The sequence below is a fragment of the Balaenoptera physalus genome, assembly GCF_965194825.1.
Source record: "Balaenoptera physalus genome assembly, chromosome: 5".
NCBI lineage: Eukaryota > Metazoa > Chordata > Mammalia > Artiodactyla > Balaenopteridae > Balaenoptera > Balaenoptera physalus.
Genome location: NC_138884.1, coordinates 25,918,602 through 25,940,488, shown reverse-complemented (window position 1 = coordinate 25,940,488; position 21,887 = coordinate 25,918,602). Strand labels below are relative to the sequence as shown.

General features: G+C 38.5%; 1 protein-coding gene across 1 annotated transcript in view; it reads right to left on the bottom strand.

The window, feature by feature from the left end:
- The window catches only part of NFKB1 (nuclear factor kappa B subunit 1), a 124,514-nt gene extending 103,304 nt beyond the window's left edge, over positions 1-21,210 (bottom strand). The window contains exon 1 of the mRNA XM_082462377.1: positions 20,734-21,210. The gene's annotated coding sequence lies outside the window, so the exon portion shown is untranslated. The remainder of the gene's footprint in view (positions 1-20,733) is intronic.
- Positions 21,211-21,887: the final 677 nt, after the last annotated feature.

Sequence of the window (21,887 nt, the reverse complement as noted above, 5' to 3'; positions counted from 1 at the left end):
TAATTTTCACTTATATGAAGGATACCAGTAAATAGTGTTACACTGAAATACAGTGTTAACACCAGTTACAACATTCCATGTGAAAAGTTCTTATTCTTAGAACAATACAGAAGCCCAAGCTTCCAAGAAAAATCTTAAGACCATTTTTTTTTTTTTTGCCTTTAATGTGGGTTGATCATTTGAATCCTCTCAATCTTAGCCCACAGTCTTTAAAGGCAAAGGGAGACTGCTGACTTGTTAAACTGACAGAACCTGTTCAGAACCTCTATTACACTGATTTTATGTATATATTTAAACCTGGGGATGGTTTTCCTGACCTTTGATTTAATGTAAGGTGGCCCTGACCCTAATTTTAAAGACCCAACTAAATCTACTTTATTAGAACTGATGCAGGGTTATTATCATGATCACCACTGTACAGCGAATCTCAATGAAGATCTCTAAACCATAAGCACAGGACAAAACACCAAATTAAATACAGTCCTCCCTCCAATATCCTCCCCATGATTTATGCACGAATGAGCGCCAAAAGATCACAGTTTTAAAAGCCTGACAGCAGCCCAAGAGATACTGGGTGACGGTTAAAATCTGAACTTCTACAGCTTTTGTAAGACAGAGAGTTCACTGTGAAGAGCTGAGGTAACAGTACGCTGAGAGTGATGTCAATGTTAATTCATGATTTAAAAATAAAACGTCAAACGAAACCAAGAATTACTTGGAAAGGATGAATCACAGTAATATTTGCATTAATTGTAAGAGCAGGTTTTATTTCAAAATTTTGAAATACCAACTAAGCCTTTGGAACTGAAGGATTAGGAAAGACCAGGGAAAGCCTCTACTGCCCCCTTGCTCCCCCAGCCCTTCCCCTCACTTTCCCTTTGCACACAGTTCTGTGCTTTTGAGGAAGGACCTTGAAACAGAAGGGGAGACACTGGGTTTACGGGTGAGAAGATGGGTCTAAGCTCTGCATCTCTCTCCCCCAACAGCGAGGCTTCCAGAAAAATTTTCACACCATTGAAAGGCAAACAGAAAATACAGCTAGCTAGCAATAACTAAGATATCTCCCTGAGTGAACTGTTTGTATTTCTCACATGAAAGGCATAATGTTGTAACTGGCTAAGTTCTGAACATATAATGAGTTCTGCATGAAACGCCTAAAGGATTATTTTCCACACGTCTGTGACAATTCCACCACTGACATCAAAGGCCAGCATAAGTAGTTCTTAGTGAGGGCAGCAAAACCAAGGCCACAGGGTTGGATGATTAAGGGTAGAATTGGTGGCACTCCCCTCCTTGTAACTGGGGAAATTTTCTGGGATCAGAAATATTCACACTTTTTGACCAGGGCCCACTGTAAGAAAATACATTCTATTAGATTTCATTAAAAAAAACCACCACCATTAAAATCCATTAAAATGATTTCATGAGCCACTAATGGGTCATGATCTGCAGTTTGAAAAACAGAATTTTAGGTGCCATCTAGAGGATAGAGCTGGGAATCAGAGAGATAAAGTGTCTCCATTTTCAAGTTTATTTTCAGCCACAACAGACATCACTTAGGTCTAATTTTAGTACCTCATCTTGGATGAAATTACAAGAAAAAGAGTGACTTTTTACCATCTCTCTGTTGGATAATAAATTAATAAAGAGAAAAAATATACTGGAGTTTCTTTCCACGGAGGAATTTTTTGGAGAAAACATGCTGTAAGGTTTATGCACTACATATGTGAAACATTATATGTGTACTACATATAATATGAAACATTCAAATAAAGAGTGTCTATTGACTCTGCAATTCCACTTCCAGGAATTTGTACTAAAGAATTACATGAGCAAGTGTGCAAAAAAATAAGTACAAGAATATTCACTGCAGCAAAAAACTGGAAAGAGTCTAAAAGTCCTTTGATAGGAGACTGTTTAATTATAATTATGCTACATTCATACAGTTATATGTTATGTAACTGCTAAAAATAGTAATTCACATCCATATATAGTAACATGGGGACTTTTACTCCCTAAGTTATAATTTCTATGTTTTAATTTTCTAACTTAATTATGTAATTGGAAATATATTTTTAATAGAAAAAAAGAGAAAATCAAACCCTGTCCTGAATTTAAAGTTTAACTCTGACATCTTTAACGATTAATGATACACAGTGAAGAAAACATAAAGTATGAATGAATCAAAAACTTCTAAGCACTACTGGAATCCTCTTCGTAATAAATAGAAAAAAATTTAACTTTAAAGTGGCTATTTATTTACATCTTTCTGATGATATACTGACTTAGTGATGATGAAAGAAAAGTTAATGGTGAGTTTAGTTACTTTTCTCAGAATAGCTGATTTTTTAAAGTTTTTGAAAAAGAATGAATATTTGTGTCCTACCATGTTTAGATTTGTATAAACTCATTTTCTATGTTTTTCCACTCCTCCATCCATTTTCAGCTCCCTATTTTTTGAGTTGGGTACAGTATGACCAATTAACATGTAGAATAGCTACCTAGTAAGTACAAATGCGTTGTGCTTGGAGCTGGTATAAGATAAGGTCCCTGTTAACAATGGAATACCAATCTAACAACATTCAACTATTACGGCATGCAAAGCTTTCTAGCAGTTAGTGATACATAGCAAATGTTAGCCATTTTATTAGGTAGCACAGTAAACATTATGTTTATAATACATGACGGGAATAATAGGCAGTAAAAGTTTAGGCACTCTGAGAAGAATCAAGTATTTTTCTTTCTTTCCCATCCTACACATTTACTGATACACTGCCACATTCCCTCCCTATCCTAATCCTTATCACTGCTGAATAAAATGTTTCCATTTTGCCTCCAGGGACATTTGGCAATGTCTGGAGACATTTTCATCTGTCACAACTGGCAGGTGGTCCTACTGGCATCTAGTGTGTAGAGATCAGAAATGCTGCTAAACATCCTATAACGCACAGGATGGCCCCTCACAATAAAGAAATATCCGACCCCAAATGTCAATAGTGCCAAGGATGAGAAACCTAGATGCATGCCATCGCGTCATGATAGTATGCTGGTTCACTTGGATAAAGAACTAAACTTTACTGACTACCTCCCATGAGTAAGAATTAGAGACAGTGCTTCATATATTTCAGTTAATTCTCACAATAATCCTGAGAACACTGAGGCTTAGAGAGAAGAAGCCATTCGCTCAGGTTGACAGAGTAACGCTGGCTACTCCGACTCCAGCGACTATGATTCGAATATCACTTGTCTAAGGGGCAGAATTGATTTTCCTTCTGGACCCACAACTTTATTTTAATACAGCATCTTTGCTCTAGGTCTCCTGAACGTTCAGGCTGGAGGTAGTCTACCCATAGCACAGCCTGAAAAGCAGAACATCACTGTGACAATACACAAAACTTAAGGGAGTTCTTCCTGAGACAATCAAATGTGAAGTTAAAAATACGAAACAACGTCAATGCAAGTGGTAGTTGCTTTTTGTTTTGTTTTGTTTTAAATGTCTCCATTGATCAAGTTCAAAGGGCAGAAAGAGAATAAAGAGATTCTCTCTGAAAGCTGCCCATAGAAAACACCACACTCACTAATGGTATGACATAAGTACGTAGTACATATTTAAAATTAAGGTATATTGAAATGGTCCTTGAATGCTTTCATTAACTTAGTCATTCATTAAAAAAATATTGTAACTACTATGTGTCAGTTACCAAAGATACCAAAGTACACAAGAGTGAAGCACTACCTGTACTCACAGAGCTAACAGTTGTGGTAGACTGAAAGCAATGGCCAAAAATTCTTCGCAACTCCACCTGACAAGAGGAAAAATCTATTTCTCCATCCCTTGAATCTCGGCAGGGCTGTAACTTACTCTGACCAACAGAGTGAGACAGAAGGGTGAGTTTTAAATGCAGGCTTCAAGAGGCCTTGCAATGACCAACCATTCTGTTCTCTTGGAACACAGCTGCCATGTGAATAAGCCTGGGCCAGCCCACTGGAGGATGAGAGGCCACATGGAGCAGTGAGGGGAAGTCCTAGCTGAGGGTCCCCTGGACCACACAGCACCAGCTGAGCAGCCAAAAGACTTCAGAGATCCCCAGAGCCAGGTGAGACCAGATGACCTAGATAGCCTCCCGAACTGGGAGAAATAACAAATGTTTGTTTCTTAGTTAGCTCTGTGGTGATTTTTTATGTAGCAAAAGCTAACTAATGCAACAGTTTAGTAAGTAGGAAGACAGGCAAAAACAGTGCAACACCGTAAGTATCATGGGAAATGGCAGGTATGTGGGGCATGGGTTAGATATCTTGGTGATTCAAAAACTACATTTTCTTTGTTAGGGTCCTATTTAGAACACCCTTTGTACTCATTTTTACTTTATTGGCCTATTCAGTTTCCAACTGAACAAAAGAAACAAGGACAAGAGGCAAAACCACCATGGTATAAACAGAAATAAAATTAGTACTGTTAAAACCATCAAAATATAAATATTAATAAATTGCTGCTAGCTTTAAGCAGTGATACCATTATAAAACAATAATGTTTTTAATCCTTTCAACTCCCTACTATCTAACACCAAATTAATCATCCCTATGGCAATGGGCCCCATTCCGACTTTCCAGGTTTTGCCAATATATCATTCTTTCATGTACTCAGAGCCAAAAATTCAGTCAACTTTTTCTCCTTTTCCCTCTGCTTATTTCACACCCATCCAGTCAATAATCAATTTCTGTTGATTTTTTCTTTGTATTATTTCTTGTATCTTCCCCTCCTTTGCACTTTCCTTTCACTGTTACACCCTAGTTAAACATTCATTGCCTTACCTCTGAATAACAATAATAGCCTCCATACTGTTCTCCTTTACTGTGGTATTTCTTCTTCCTTAAGCCTCTTTCACATTATTGCCACATTACTTACAAGACAAAGTCGAAAGCCCTCAGCCATTCACCATATTATACTATAAGCATCACCTTAATAGGCTCTTAATGCTTAACAGGTGATGCTTATCATATAATATGCTGAGTGGTTGAGGGCTTTCCACTATGTCCTAATACTACGTCCTAACCAAAACCTTCTACAACAGGCAGACTGATCATTCAAAAACGCTTTGCTCATTTGCATCTTGTATATTTGTTCACAGTATGCCCTGCATCCTAAAATGCCATCTTTCCTACTTAAATATTACCCAGTCCTCAAGCTTCTACTGAAATCCAACATTTGCCAAGAAACCCTATATTTCCTCTGTAACCTACAGCTTTATAGTCCACGTAAGGGTTATAATACTTCTGTGTACTGATGACTGCACACTCAACAACATACTGTTCTACTGCTATTTAACTTTATATATTTATCATCTTTTTAACTGGATATAGATGCCTAAAAATAAAGTTTTACTTCTTTGAATCGCCAAATTAGTAAATAAGTACTTTAAAAAAATTACCTTTGCATTAATGGTAAGAAACAGTGCAATTCCAGATTTGTCCAAATGTGGACTTTTGGTTTCAGTCATGACAGTAACAATTATTGAACTTGCCCCATTGCCATACTCAAATGTAAAGCTATACAAGATACTTGAAGCAATAATTTAAGACCCTGGACAAGAGACAGTATAAAGCTGTATACCATAAGAGAATGGAAATACTTGAGGTGTGTTCCAAATTCACTTTTTGACTGAGGGCACGTTCCAAACTATGACACAAGGGCGCAGAGCCCAAATAGAGAGCAGCAATCTCACAGGGGAGAGTATCAGAAAGGAGAGATACACAGAGAAAGAGGCTCATAAATCTCCACAGGGGTCACTTCTGGGCATTGGCCAAATATGAAACTGTGCTAGTGCAGGACAAGATTCTGCAAAGCCTGCTAGAAAATAGCTGCTGGGGATCCAAATCCAGGGACAAGGGGGAACAATGATAAGCTGAACTGAGATTCCAGAAGTTCCTGGAACTTCTGAGAGACACTGAAGTTCTAATCATCTAGGGTGAAGAGACATCACTTAACAATCCTAACATTCAGTTGTGACCTCAGAAGACCATGCAATGGGAGTAAAGGATATACCCTAGAATAAGGGCTACTCTAAACTCTTCTTAATAAAACCAGGTGATCCACCAATAAATTTATTGCCCGTTACAACAAAACTCAACAGTCTTTAACAGAAAACAAAGGTCCATACTCTCTACAATGGGGTATTCACAATGTACAACAACAAGTGACAAAACATGCAAAGAAGTAAGAAAATATGACTCAAAAGAAAAAATATGACACAAATGATGAAATTAGCAGCCAATGCCTTTAAAACTGCCAATAGTAATATGTTCAAGAATGTAAAAGGAATATGGATATAATGGATAAACAGATAGAAGATCTCAGCAGAGAAATGAAAACTATTAAAAAAGAAAAATAACCAATGGAAAATTCTAGACTAAAATGAAATTTCACTAGGTGTACTTATTAACATATTGAGCAATGTAGAAGAAAGGATCAATAAACTTGAATAATGGCCAATAAAAACTATTCAAGTGAAGCACAGAGAAAAAAGGCAGAAAGAAATTAAGACACCTTCAGTGACTTATGAGACAACATGAAGTGGTCTGACATATGTATAATTTAGAATCCCAGAAAGAGAGAGAAGAGAGAAAAAATATTTGAAGAAATAATGATGGAGAATTTTCCAAACTTGATTTAAAAAAAAAAAAAAAATCAGCCAATGACCCAAGAATCTCAAAGAACCCCATGTTGGATAAACACAAATAAAACCACAGTTAGTCATATTACAGCCATACTGTGAAAAACTAATGATAAGAAAAAAAAAAAATCCTAAAAGCATCCAGGGACAAGGGGAAACAATGACAAGTATGATGGCTGACTTCTCATCAGAAACAATGATGAAAGTGCTGAAAGGAAAAAACCGAATCAGTGAACAATTCTATATTCAGCAAAAATATCCTTTAAAAATAAAAAGCGAAATTGACATTTTTCAAATAGACAAGAGCTGAGAGAATGTGTAGTCAGCAGGTCGGCTAAAAGATATGTTAAAGAAAGTTCTCCATGCTGAAGGGAAATGGTACTAGATAGAAACTTGGACCTACATGAAAGCATAAGAAACACCAGAGGTGATGAATATGTGGGTAACTATAAGACTTTTTTCTTGTTTGTTATTCAAGAGAAACATTACAATAAATTTTGGGGTTTATAACCTATGCAGAAGTAAACTGTATAACAATAACAACACAGAGGAAGGGAAGAGGACAAATGGAAGTAAAACACTATCAAATTCTTACATTATATATGACATGTTACGGTATTAATTCATGGTAGACTCAAGGATGCATAGTATAATCCCTAAAGCAACCACTTTAAAAAATAGCTGATGAAGGACATAAAGTGGAATTTAAAAAGTAAACTTGGCCTATTCAAAAGATGGCAGGAAAGGAGGAAAAAATGAATAAAGAACAGAGGGCACAAATGGATAACAATTACCAAGATAGTAGGCTTAAACCCAACCATATCAATAATTACATTAAATAGACTGAAGTCACCCATAAAAAAGTAGAGATGGTCAGACTGGACACAAAAGCAAGACTCAGGTATATGCTTTTCATAAGAATTACACTTTAATATTAAAGACTGAGATAGTCTGAAAGTATAAAGATGGAAAGTTATACCAGTTACACCATGGAAATACTAAATATAAGAAAGCAGGCTATACTAAAATATCATATACAGTAGACTTCAAGAGAAGAACGATTACCAGGGACAAAGAGGAACATTTCATAAGAATGAAGGGTCAAATCATCATGGAGAAATAATGATCATAATGTGTAGGTACATATTAATAGAGCTTCAAGATGCATGAAGTAAAAAGTGGCAGAACTAAAGGAAGTAGAAATATCCACAATTATAGTTAAGATTTTTAACACTCTTCTCTCCATAATTGATAAAAGCAAATCAAGAGAACATCAGTAATTTTCATAGAAAATTATGAACAATACCATCAACCAAATTAACCTAAGTGCATATACAGAACATTCTACCAATGACTGCAGACTACTCATTCTTTTCAAATGCACATGGAACATTCACCAAGATAGACTATATGTTGGACCACAAAACAAGTCTCAATAAATTTCAAAGAAGTGAAAACATATAAAATGTATTATCCAAACACAATGAAATTAAAAACCAAGACTAGAAAGATACCTAGAAAATCCTCAAACATATATGATTAAGTCAGGTATTAAACTGGGTGTGTGCCTCTTAGAATCAATAAACATAGTAAATATAACTTCATTACCCTGTATGAAAGAAGCATCTAAATTCTTGCTGTATCTTGTCCATTGTAACCATGGGGGACAAGGATTTTTTAAGAGAAGTGATTAGAATGCATTCTAATGCTTTCTATAAGAAACAAATCTTTGCCTATGGTGTCTTCTTAATCACAGATGACGGAAATTTATAGGATCAAAAAATGTTTTGGACATTTTCTAATCATATTATAATTGTCATGTACATCAAATGGCAGATTCCATTCTAAGTAACATTCCTTTTTTTTCTTTTTAATATTTCCCCATCTATTTGCTTTTTTTAAAAATTAATTTATTTATTTATTTTTATTTATTTTTGGCTGTGTTGGGTCTTCGTTTCTGGGAGAGGGCTTTCTCTAGTTGCAGCAAGCGGGGGCCACTCTTCATCGCGGTGCACGGGCCTCTCACTATCGTGGCCTCTCTTGTTGCGGAGCACAGGCTCCAGACGCGCAGGCTCAGTAGTTGTGGCTCACAGGCCTAGTTGCTCCGCGGCATGTGGGATCTTCCCAGACCAGGGCTCGAACCCGTGTCCCTTGCATTAGCAGGCAGATTCTCAACCACTGTGCCACCAGGGAGGCCCAGTAACATTTCTTTTTGTTTACACTATAGTAGGATAATATCTGGTGAATATAAATTTGTATAGCTAGAGAAGTTCTCTAAAGATTTATAGTAAATTAGCTAAACCCTTACATGTTAGAACTGATGTCACTTGTGGGAGATTGCTGCCTTCCATTTCCATATAAAAACCAATTCAATACACCTACTCAAAGTATGAGGTCTTTCACTAAGGTGGCATTTAAAAGGGATTTGACTTACTGGACCTTGTTCTGAACTTTTTGCTTCCACATTTCTACTTCTACAGATTTCTTCCTCCCTAAAACTAGAGTACGATGGTGGGGGAGGATGTATGAATAGTCACAGCACAGAGGCTTTTTAGGGCAGTTAAATATACTCTTGTATGATAACCATAACGATGGATACATGTAATTATACATTTGTCTAAACCCACAGAAAGCACACCACCAAGAATGAACTGCAGTGTAAACTCTGGATTTTGGGTGATTATGATGTGTCAATGTCGGTTCATCCACTGCAACAAACACACTGTTGTGGTCGGGGAACACTGATAACGGGGGAGACTATGCATGTGTGGGGCAGGGAGTATACGGTAAATCTCTGTACTTTCCCCTCAATTTTGCTGTGAACCTTAAACTGCTCTAAAACAATAAAGTCATAATAAAAAAGTAGAGTATGACCAAATTTTAATTTCATGTCTGACCTTTGTCTTGAGGACCAATTTGGAGTATCTGTATTTTCAGATTGAGGAGGAGGAGACCTCGTGGATTATGAATTAGAGATTAATATTCCTTTTTTTTTTTTTTTTTGGCCGTGCTGCGTGGCATGCAGGATCTTAGTTCCCCAACCAGGGATCGAACCCGTGCCCCTTGCAATGGAAGCGCAGAGCCCTAACTACTGGACAGCCAGGGATTTCCCAAGAGATTAATATTCTTTTGATCAAACATAGAGAAACTGATCACATTCTCTTAAATTTGAATATGATGACTTTCGTATGGATTTTCATTTTTACTAATTCTACAATATCAATAAAAATATATCCTTTATGTCTTAAGAGAAAAAGATTCATCATGTGGACCAGCAATACTTGGTTCTATGTATGTGGTGACAACTGGCCTGGAGGGAGAAAATGGTTTCCTTGAAGAAAGAATCACAACCACCTTCCGATTACACACACACATAAATAATAATCTGCAAGCATCAAAATTAGGCCTTATACAGAGGACCGTTCAGTCCTTAATCTAGATATGAAGGCGTTTTCACAATGACCACGCCTATAGGTAAACCCTTCAATATACGCAGATGTCAATGTACTGGGTTGGCCAAAAAGTGCCTTCGGTTTTTAAGTAAAAACAAAAGACACATTTTTCATTTGCACCAAGAACTTTACCGAGCAATGTATTCATCCTTTTGTTCCACTATCTTCTGCCATTTTTCAGGCAGCTTCTTAATTCCATCTTCCCAAAACTTTTTCTCTTTTTGAGCAAAGAACTGTTCCAGTGCCTTTTACAGTCTTCCAGGGAATTGAAATTTTTTCCATTAAGAGAATTTTGTAAAGACCGAAATAAATGGAAATCCGAAGGTGTAATGTCTGGTGAATACGACGGATGAATCAGAACTTCCCAGCCAAGCTGTAACAGTTTTTGCCTGGTCATCAAAGAAACATGCGGTCTTGCGTTATCCTGATGGAAGATTATGTGTTTTCTGTTGACTAATTCCAGATGCTTTTTGTCAAGTGCTGCTTTCAGTTGGTCTAATTGGGTGCAGTACTTGTTGGAATTAATCGTTTGGTTTTCTAGAAGGAGCTCATAATAGAGGACTCCCTTCCAATCCCACCATATACACAACATCACCTTCTCTGGATGAAGACCCGCCTTTGGTGTGGATGGTGGTGGTTCATTTCACTTGCCCCACAATCTCTTCTGTTCCACATTGTTGTACAGTATCCACTTTTCATCACCCGTCACAATTTGTTTTAAAAATGGAACGTTTTCATTACATTTAAGAAGAGAATCGCATGCGGAAATATGGTCAAGAAGGTTTTTTTCCTCTTAACTTACGTGGAACCCAAACATCAAAGCGATTAACATAACCAAGCTGGTGCAAATGATTTTCAACACTTGATTTGGATATTGTGAGTATGTCGGCTATCTTCCGCGTGGTATAACGTTGATTGTTCTCAATTAATGTCTCGATTTGATCGCTATCAACTTCAACTGGTCTACCCGACCACAGAGCATTGTCCAGCAAGAAATCTCCAGCACGAAACTTCGCAAACCACTTTTGACATGTTCGATCAGTCACAGCACCTTGTCCATATACTGCACAAATCTTTTTTTTGTTTCAATTGCCTTTTTACCTTTCTTGAAATAATAAAGCATAATAGGCCGAAAATGTTCCTTTTTTCTTTCCATCTTCAATATTAAAAGGGCTACACAAAAATTCACCAATTTTGGGCTTCCCTGGAGGCGCAGTGGTTAAGAATCCGCCTGCCAATGCAGGGGACACGGGTTCGATCCCTGGTCCAGGAAGGTCCCACATGCCACGGAGCAACTAAGCCTGTGCGCCACAACTGCTGAGCCTGTGTTCTACAGCCTGTGCTCCACAACAAGGGAAGCCACCACAATGAGAAGACCTCGCACAGCAACGAAGACCCAATGCAGCCAAAAATAAATAAATAAATTTATATTAAAAAAAAAATTCACCAATTTTGATGTCTTTTTTTACATGCACGCTGATATGACAGCTGTCACATACAATCTAACAAAATTGTTTCAAATGAAGCTAAAGACAACTAAGTGCTACTAGAGCCATCTTACAGAAAAAAACGAATGAAACTTTTGGCCAACCCAAAATAAAGTGAGCAGGAAAAAAGGTGAACCACCCTCTCTTCTATGTCTGATAAGGTCTGATGCGAATACTTCTTTCTCCCATGTCTCTTTGTCACTGATCTTAACCACTCGGCAATAAACAAAATATCTACTCAAACTCATAAATGACAAATTAATGTAAAAATTTGATTTTTAAAATATTTTCACTTACATATTTTGTTCCGTGAGGAAAATCTGAAATAAGCTGCCCTTAGGGCTTTTAACAATAGGAGAGTTAGTTCCTACTTGTGTAAAGCTCATTATTAGCACCTTGAAGTAATGAATTCATTCAGTCAACTCTTGATTGTTATGCGGACGAATATGAGTCACAGAATCAACATTTACGTAATCCAAAAGTCATTAGTGAAACCTTTTAAATGAGACTGAAGTGTAGGAATCTTGACTAAGAAGGGGCAGAAAGGGGGCTTTTGGTGTGCTGGTTACGTACTATTTAATGTTAAGTGTGTTCACTTTGAGATAATTCATTAAAGCCGTAATCTTAACGATTTGTGTCCTTTTTTGGTTACGTGATTCTTCAATTTTAAAAAGGCTAATATAAAAAGAAAAAATTTTAAACTGAAAACACTAAATGATCTAATAAGCTCCATGAAATTCTGGATTTCTGTCTTGTTCAGCACTGTATTCCCAGTGCCTAGAACCTGGCACATAGGAAGGACTCAACATATATTCAAATAAATTAACGGTTAAAAAAAAAAATCCTACTATGCAAAAGTAGAAGAGCTTATATAAAGAGCAAAGTTTCCCCACACCACCTCCCAACTCCAATCCTGCTTTTCCGAGTGATCAGCTTTTTAACACTCTTAACTTTCTCTTTTTGGTTTTCCTGGGGGTTCTTTTCATATCCCTAAATACCATGTTTATATCTTTTTTTCTTAATTGATCAATTTTAGACATTGTGTTCTTGCTATGACAGATGAGGATTCAGGTCATACCACTACCACTTCCCTATCTTCTTCCTCCAAATATAGTTATAATTAGTGAGACCTTGAAGCAATTTACAATCCTTGAAGCAATTTACAATCAAAATACTGAATTTTATATTCAATTTCTATATCATGTGTGCCTTAAATTGCTTTGGAGATATGAACATGAGTTCATAGTAGAGAATAATTAATAATGAAAACATGCAACCCCAGAAACACCTGGATGTCAGAAAGAAGTTAGACTGGGACTATAAATGATATATAAATGATAACTCATAATTCAAAAATGGACAGTTGCTCACATTATCATATTGATAATCAAGAACTGTCTTTGTACTTTCTTACACGAATTTTCCTTAAGTTGACCTATCTGAATATGGCAAGACAATCTGAAATCTTCCAAATAACACTATTATATCAAAGAAACAAATAATTTTAGAGGGAGAAGCTCATTTAGTCTGTCTCATTTTTTTTTTAAGAGAGAAAATGAGACCCAGAGAAGTTAATTAACTTGCCCAGAGTCACACAACTTAATCAAGAGCAGTCTATCAATATTTTGTCGAGTTATTTACTTATTCATTTGGCAAACTTACTGGGTGCTGTGCTGATAAAAAGTAAGATAAAATCCCTTCCCTCAAGATATTTTCTGTCTAGAAAGCATAAGAAGTCAAGAGCCCATGAACTGGGAGCACATAAATCTTTATGGGGAGGTCAGGAGAATGGGTAGAGGAGGGACAGAGACATGGCGATGTGCACACCATGCCTGAAGGTTGAGTAGTCAGCACAACGGCTAGGAAGGAGAGCGCACTCCTCACACAGGGAATGCAGATGCAGAGGCATTCAAAGTGAGAAAAGATGGCAGATAGGAACTGAAAATTGATATGGATGACTTGAGAAATAGGGGATGGGTGAGGAGCAAGGGTGGGAGGTGAGGTGTGCAGGAATCAGCTTGCAAAGACAATGGAGACATTTCAGAAATATAAAGATCGTGATATGATCAGATCTGCACTTTAGAAAGCTGACTTTTATGCTGGAATGAAGGATGGAACAGAAGCAGGAGATTATGCATCAGGAGCGAATGAAAAAAATGAAAGCTAGAAATTCAATGAGGAAGGGATGAATTCTGGAGATGAGAGGAGGCTGAATTGATAGAATTTGGTGATGGATTGGAGGAGATAAGTGAGTATGCATGAAGAATGGGTTTCTAGATTTCTGACATGGGAAACCTACTGAATGGACCACAGTGGGCTAACAACTGTATCCCCTAAATGTGCTGGGAGGAGCAATTTGGTGGGTGGGAATGATGATAAATTTGATATTGGCATACTGACGGGGATATCCATGTAATGATACTTAAGTGCCTCAGCAATAAAATTACTGTTTTCTGTGGCTTGCCTTGAATGAATGGACTCCTTCAGTTTAACACATATTTAGTACGTACAGCAAAACTGCCCCCCCTCCCCAGTCACCCATCTATTTTAACTTGGACTAATTCCTATTTGGCTATTATGTTAGACTTTTCAAGAGAAACAGGATACTTTCCCTGTCCATCATAAAAAAGCACTTCAAACTAAATGACTGATAAGGCAATGTTTTAAAATAGGAAGTATTAAAATCTTCCAAGATGTGCTTGTTAAATTTAGTTAAATGTCTAAAACAGGAAACTGGGTAAACACATGGAGAAACCATAAAGACATTATATCCAATAAATGCTATGATATAGCAAGAGAGCAAGGAAGTGCATTTAACTGTTATCAGATACCATGCTTTTGATTTTATAATTTCCCAAGTGTATTGAGGTCTGCTTAACACAACTGACTTAAGAATGTGGGGGAAATGACTATTGATTTCAATTAATCAAAAGTAGGATAAGCCACAGTGAAATGTCTACAAAACAGTTCTATTCAAGGACAACCTCTCACTCCTTTCATTATGACCCTCCTCTTCTCATCCATGATATACAGAATTTATCCTTTTCTCTGGAATTCTGATTCACTTTCTAGATTATTTTTCTTTTCCACATTTAAGTCAAAAATAAAGTTCAAGATCTGATTTTATAGAGGACTCTCCCCTAAAACTTTATCTATGCTTTCATTATCCTTTGTTTTGGCCAAAGTTTCCAACATTAAATTTAACTTTTATTTTTTACCTTCATGTTTCTTCCTTTCTACTTTAAATGTCCTCTATATGAACAGAGGGAATTCATACTCCTTCCATCCTTCCACATTGTCTTTAACTTTATAAATCATACAGGTGCTTATATTATTCAGAGAGCATTATAGTAGATGCTGTAAATTTTTAGGGATTCTTTTCCTCTGACCTCACAACCACACCTAGGCCCCATTTAAAAGAAAAATATACTTTATAAATCAAGTCTTAATGATCAAACACCAATAAATGGTTATATCTTAGAAAACAAACCTATACCTAAGTTAAGAACTGGTAGATAAAGAAGTTCTTCAAACATCAATAAAACATAAGTCAGGGATTCATGTTAAAACACTAAAAAAAAAAATAGTCATTCTCTCCATACCTAAAATTCTTGTCGTGGAAGGCATATTTTCTAAGACAATTAAGCAATTTACTTTCACTATTTAAATGAATTGTAGGCTTGAACCCAGAACCGATGAATAGGTAGATTGATTAGGGAATTTGTCATCACTTTTAATTTTTCTTTTTTCAAGCTTAATATTATTAGAATTGATTTCTGGAGATAAAAATGAAGGATACGTATGCCCTGACACTGAAATATACTGTGATATATTTAGTAAAACCACACAATAAATAATAATGAATAATAAAAATGATAAATAATTTTGTAAAATAACTGCTATTTTGACAAACAAAATTCATTATAGCAATCAAGTTATTTAATGTTAATTAAGCTCTCTCTATAGAGGTGTGCTTAACTTTATGTAGCTTTTGTATTTTTTTAGTTCAAGTTAGCAAAAAAAGAAAATCTCATGTACAAATGCTGGTGAGCCTCATATATCAAAAGGCTTAAATCTAAGAAAAATCCAAAGCTTTATTTTCCAGTATGAAATGTTTGAATGGTCCATACATTTTTTGACTCACACAGTGACGACTGGGGCAACATTAGAGCTCTGTGTTTTTGTTTATGCCCAGAAGCTGTAGATGGAGCTGATTATGTAATGGAACACAGCAAAATTTATCGTTCTCTCCAAATCTTCTCACAGGGAAGCTATACGCAGAGTACTTGGATTATTTTATCATTCTAACTAACAAACACTGCTGCTATTCACTTTTCAGGGTACTTTTCAACAATGACAGCTTTACAATGTACCTGTTATATAAGTAAACATTTATTTTCTTCCTCAGTTTGTTGGCAACAACAAAAATGATTATACATATATGTATTTGTAAACAACTTTTAAAATTAATTTTTACAACTTGAATGTGTGTTTGTTAAGTGATTTGAAGAGAGGTCAGGGTCAGAATCAGAATTAATTTAGTCCAAAGCTGAGTGGACTGAAGTTAGGAGTTTTCAGTAAAATGGTTCTGACCCTCCCTGAGGGTATGACACCAGGCCTGGGAGTGTTGGCATTGTACCCTTTTCTAGTGTGGATGGTATATTTCATTTCATAAATTGTGTCCACAGAGAATAAATGGTTAGATTCCAAGGAAAAGGAAATTTTCCAAGGAAAATTTTCTGAAAAATGCTACAAGTAAGAAATAACGAACAAAACCCTCCTGTGATGAGGCCCCAGGTTTTATAGTGTTGCAAAATCATTAAAGTATGAAAGTGGAAAGTATAGTAAACCTTGTGGACTGCCTGCTGGTTCCTGAGGTTTTCCACCTATAACCTTTTCCCCCCAGTTTTTTATAGGTCATAAGTATTTTATTCCGGATGTCGTAAAATATTTTGTTTTTACTTTTTGATTGATTAATTTAGATAGGCTTTAACAATCTTTGGATTACAAAGCAGTGCTTGCAGCATCAGTCAGCCTCCATCAGTCAGAGTTTTTTTCACAGCTTAAAGAAATCATCTATAGATTAAATTCATTAATATCTGTCAAAAGTATGGGTCAGAATAAAAGCTGGTTATAAGATTTTTGGCCTAATGGTGAAATGTAAATGAACAGTAATAAGCTAATTTGTAATAGGGAATTAAGCCATCCATTTCATTATTCTAATTTCAAAAGCAGGCAACAAATTAAAGCAGATGAAACTTGTACTACTGATAATTAAATCTATTACTGCAAAAATATAAAAGAATAACAATGAATTGATTTCTTTTTAAATTTTAAAATACGATGATAAAATTTTTAAATACAATGATATTTTTAAGATTAATATTGTAAATTTAACAAATATTTTCATCCATGATCTACACTCTTGAAGAGTCTATACTCTTTAACAAATCACACTTTATATCACTTTTGTGTAAAACTCCTAGGGTTTAAATATTTTTATAGTGAAGCAATGAGATTTCACTTCACAACTTATTTTCTAAACTATTAGCTGATATTCAAGGGTAGGTCTACCAGCCTCACCTGAAAATATGAAAGCATATTAATTTGCACCCAGGAACCCTCTCTAAAACAACAGAGACCAACGGTATGAAACAAAGTCATCATTGAGAAAAGAATGCTACTTTTCTTCATCTAACAGTGAAGCGCTGGATACTCATTAATGAAATATTGCAAAGATAAGTGTCTTGGTAATATTACCCTAACTATTAACTCTACCAGATTATCTGGTTGCAAATATTAATCTTTCTTGATTAAAAAAAAAATGTTCAAGGAGCCAAACTGACTTGCTAAACTATGTCACAAGTCCCAACTTTCCTCTCTGAAGATGAATGAATGCCTCCATCTTTAAAACCCTTAAGTCTCCTAAGCAGTGACAGGGTCAACTCAAAGGGGTATGTATGCTTCTGATGATTTACCTGCTCACCTCCAAGAACACTGTAGGAGAACTCAGTATTTATGGGAGATACAAGAGAGCAAATGAGAAGTCATTCTCAGAAAGCAGGGTCAATTGCTTCAGTATGGTTTGCTGGTCACCAAGAAGCAGTTGTCAATTAACTCTGATCAGACATAAACGTAGATGTAGGAGCAGCACATTTAAAAGTGTCCCCCAGCACAAAAATTCTGTTCCTTCTCCTCCTTCTCTTCTTAAAACATAAAACAATCATGCCACCTTGTATGATTCACATTATAAACAGAAAACCAATCAGCCAAACGAAACAACCTTCCTACTAAAAGTAAGGGAAATTAATGAGAAATTTTGCATAGCCATTGATTCTTATATATCCACTCCTGTTAATGTGATTGCTGTTCAATCTGTAGACTAGAAGAGCATAACCTGAATATCTATTCTTATTGCTTAAACTACTCTGCATTTCCAGATACATTTTCTGCTGCAGTCATTTCTATGCTCAGAACAGCACTTCTAATAGGTTCTGAAAAAGAAAAAGATATTTTGACTACTTTATCAAAAATCTATATAGAAACTCAGATATCATTTTTTTAATTTATTGTTTTAAAATGTCAACTACTGTTCTTACTTCTCCCAAGTTCAAACTAATTGAAGGTTATGAAGTAACCACTTCCCCCAGAAGCCAGAACTTTCACCTCTTCTGAACAGGGGAATACCTCTCATAAATTAGGTAAAAAATAAGGGCTTGCTGATTGAATGATAGTCCAAGACTCCTGTGGCTGCCAATTCCTTATAAAGACCTTCCATCTACCACAGTGAGCAATCCCTGAAAGTCCAGGTAGTAACTTACTTCATCAGTTATCTGGGGTTCTGAAAGCAGTGGTAAACACAGCCTGCATAAATATTAGTTTCTCAACTAGAGTCAATTTGTTCCAAGGAACATGACAAGAGAAATGTGAGGACGGTGATCACTAAATCTAAAATTCTGTCTATTTCAGACTAATTGAGCTTTTACCAAGTGCAACTCAGTCATTACAGATGATCTTGTTTAAAAGGTAGAAGTAAGAAGGAAGTGCAAAGATCAAAGGAGTGCTTACAAAGGGGAACAACTATTTTTGTACCTATACTCCAGTATTTACTAACGGGGTTTGAAAAACGGGCGTTTATTCAGCCCACGTGAATGCCAACTGCAGAACACAAGATAAAATTGAAAGTTCAAAACAAACAGATTTTCAAATCACCACCAATCCCTAATTGGATTATATAGAACTTTCTTTAAAAAGTCTTTCAAACAAGGTTAGAAGTGGTTTTCTATTCACGGCAAGCAGTATTTCAGTCCAGTAGGCTGTGGCCCAGGAAGACATTTTATCTAAATAAGTTCCAGAGGACTTTGAGGAGTTGCAGGTATCAGTGTGGATGAGTAAGTTCAGGAGATCTCATATTTCCATTTATCATATATGTTCTTCTCACTTTAGCAATTTAATTACATGATAAATCAATCTCTTTTTATTTCCTGTCTTCTCAAGTTCAGAAGCTCAAAAAAATACTCTGCTTTAAGTTATTTACATAACTTCTTTAGTGCATCAAACAGTAAAAGGATTCATCTCTAGAAAGCACAATATTAAAATCAGGAAAACAGCATGCTTCAGCTGAGGGCTTTATTTTAATCAAATTCCCACTTAAAGTTTTAGCAACAGGAATGCAATTTAAACTACTCAGGAATATTCAATTGAGGCATTCTGTTAGAAAAATAAGCACTGAACATCTTGATCCTAAGCTTTAGTGTTTACCAAAGATCACCAGTCTGCAGAAGAACATTTCTATGCCACAGCCATTAAGTGTTTTAGTAATACCACAGTCATTTTCTCATATTATGGGCTTTATAACAAAATCTTTAAGTTAAATATAGTTATTTAGTTACCTGCAATGCTGAAAAACCCTACTTAGCAAAGTCCATGAAAACCTCTTAAATCTTGATAATCAAAGCCAAGCAACCAACCAATCTTCGTACAAATTTCCTAATTTACTACGGTAAATTAATGAGAAATTTTATGTAGCCATTGATTCTTACATACCACTCCTGATAAAGTGATTCCTGTTCAACCTACACACCAGAAGAGCATAATCTGAATATTTACTCTATTGGTTAAACTACCCTGCATTTCCAGATACACTTTCTACTGCAGTCATCTCTCTGCTCAGAACAGCACGTCTACCAACAAGTTCTGAAGAAGCAAAAGATGATATTTTGACTACTTTATCAAAAATGTATATGGAAGCTCAGATATTTTTTAAATTTATTATTTTAAAATGTCACGATAAGCTTTGTTTACATCATTTTTGTTTTAGAGGTCATGCACAACACATGGTACCGTTGTCCAAGTGTTTTACATAATCAGGGTGTCTAAAAAGTGTTCTAAGTGGGTAATTTCGCTCTCAAATGCCCGGCCCTGTAGGATCAGTACCAGGCCCTCCTTATCTTTTGAAAACTAAGGTACAGGTCCTATGGTAGGTGAGCATATCCTGTCCTGGTTGGTTGGAGAGAGAGAGAGAGAGAGAGAGAGAGAGAGTGTGTGTGTGTGTGTGTGTGTGAACTGGGGGGCTTCTTTTGGAGGTAGGAGACCAGGAATAAGGCTGTCCGGTTCAATCCTGGGGAGCTGGGGAGGGCTTTCCCAGCCCAGAGGACTGACATGCACTTCTGCTTTCATTTCGTGGAACGCCCTTAGGTGAAATCTGCTTCTGCACTGCACCAACCACCTTCCCCTCACTCCTCCGCGCCCAAGCGCCCCTCAGCCCTCAAGCCCCGACCCCCCGGCAGGGGGAGGGGAGGTGGGGATAAAAAAAGTTTGCGCGAGTTCCCCTCCGCTCCGCGTTCCCGCCCGGCGGAGGGACTGGGGAGAAAGAACGGCCCGGGCGAGCAGCCGCGGCCCTCCGGCCGACCGGCCCGTGCTTAGTCCGGAGGTGCCTTTCCCCCCTCGCTCAGAGCCCATGCGTCCCTCCACTACTGTCAACCTCCTCCTCCGGTCTAGCCGAGCGGTTAGCGCAGGAATGAGGAAGTCCGAGCGGGGCCGGACGGGGTGCGGGGCGGGTGGGTGGCGGGAGTCGGGCCGCACGTCGCCGGCGCGGCCCCCGCTTGCCCGAGTCTGGCTTACCCTGCTGGCGGGTCCGCGCTCGGCCTCCCTGCGCCTGTGGCTCCCGCTCCGGGGCGGCGCGGGCCTGGGGTCCGGGGAAGGAAGAGGCGGCGGCCGGCCGGAGCCGGAGCGGGTCGGCTCGGGTCCGGGCGGGCGCGCGGTCTCGCCGGGCCAGTCAGCGCCGCGCCATGGCCGCAGCGCGGGCGGAGGGAACGCCGGGCGCGCGGCTGCGGGACCGCGGCGTCGCCGCCTTCCCGGCCGCGGCGGCTCCGGCCTGGGCTGCCCCGGGCTCTCGAGTGAGGCTGGCGGCGGGACGCTGGCCGAGGGCAGCGGCGAGAGGCCCGACCGACGGGAAGGGCAGGGGAAGCTGTCGGCGCGTCGCCGGGCCGCTCCGGTGGCGAAACCTCCTCTTCCTGCCCCGGCTCGCTGGTGCACTTCTCTCTCTTTCTCTCTCGCTCACTCTCTCACTTCCTGGCTGGAAATTCCCACTGACGTCGAGAGAGAAGACAGACAGACGGACACACGCGCGCACGCAGCGGGGGCGGGAGGTGGGGTCGCCGCCGGGGGTGGGGGAAGCCCGCACTCCTGCGGGGGGGGCCTTGCGCCCCCTGCCCGGCCTCGCCGGCCCGCTCCGCACATGCCCCTCAGAGCCGCTGCGGGGCGCAGGCGAGGGGCGCGCGTTCGGCGCCCTGGACGCCGGCGTCCCCCGCCGCCGCTCCGGGAGCCCCGAGGGCAGCGGCGGACGGGGACGCCCCCTGGAAGCGCCCGCGGGGCCGACTCTTGCTGGGAAGCGGGCGGCGCGGAGGCGTCGGCCGTGCGGCTGTGAGAGTCAGCCAGTCCAGAGCCCCGAAGGACAGGCCCAGGCATCCAGAGGGGATGATGGGTCGGCATGGAGCCAGGCATGCTGTGTATAAAAATAAGTCTCATCTGTATATTCCATTTAAGTGCTCTCAGTTACTCTCAAATCTCTTTACAGATTAAACTGGAATGTCTATAGCATAACTGACTTCTGTCCAGGGAAGTCTGAACGTCTACCGGTTTGGGGTGAGGTCTCAAATCTCCTGGTTTTGACAGTTCTTCAGAATTTTCATTTACAGGGCATTGTCAGGCCTTTATGAGAATTACTGTGGGTGGAATTAGAGAGATGCTGGTAGCAATGGTTTTGGTTCACAGCT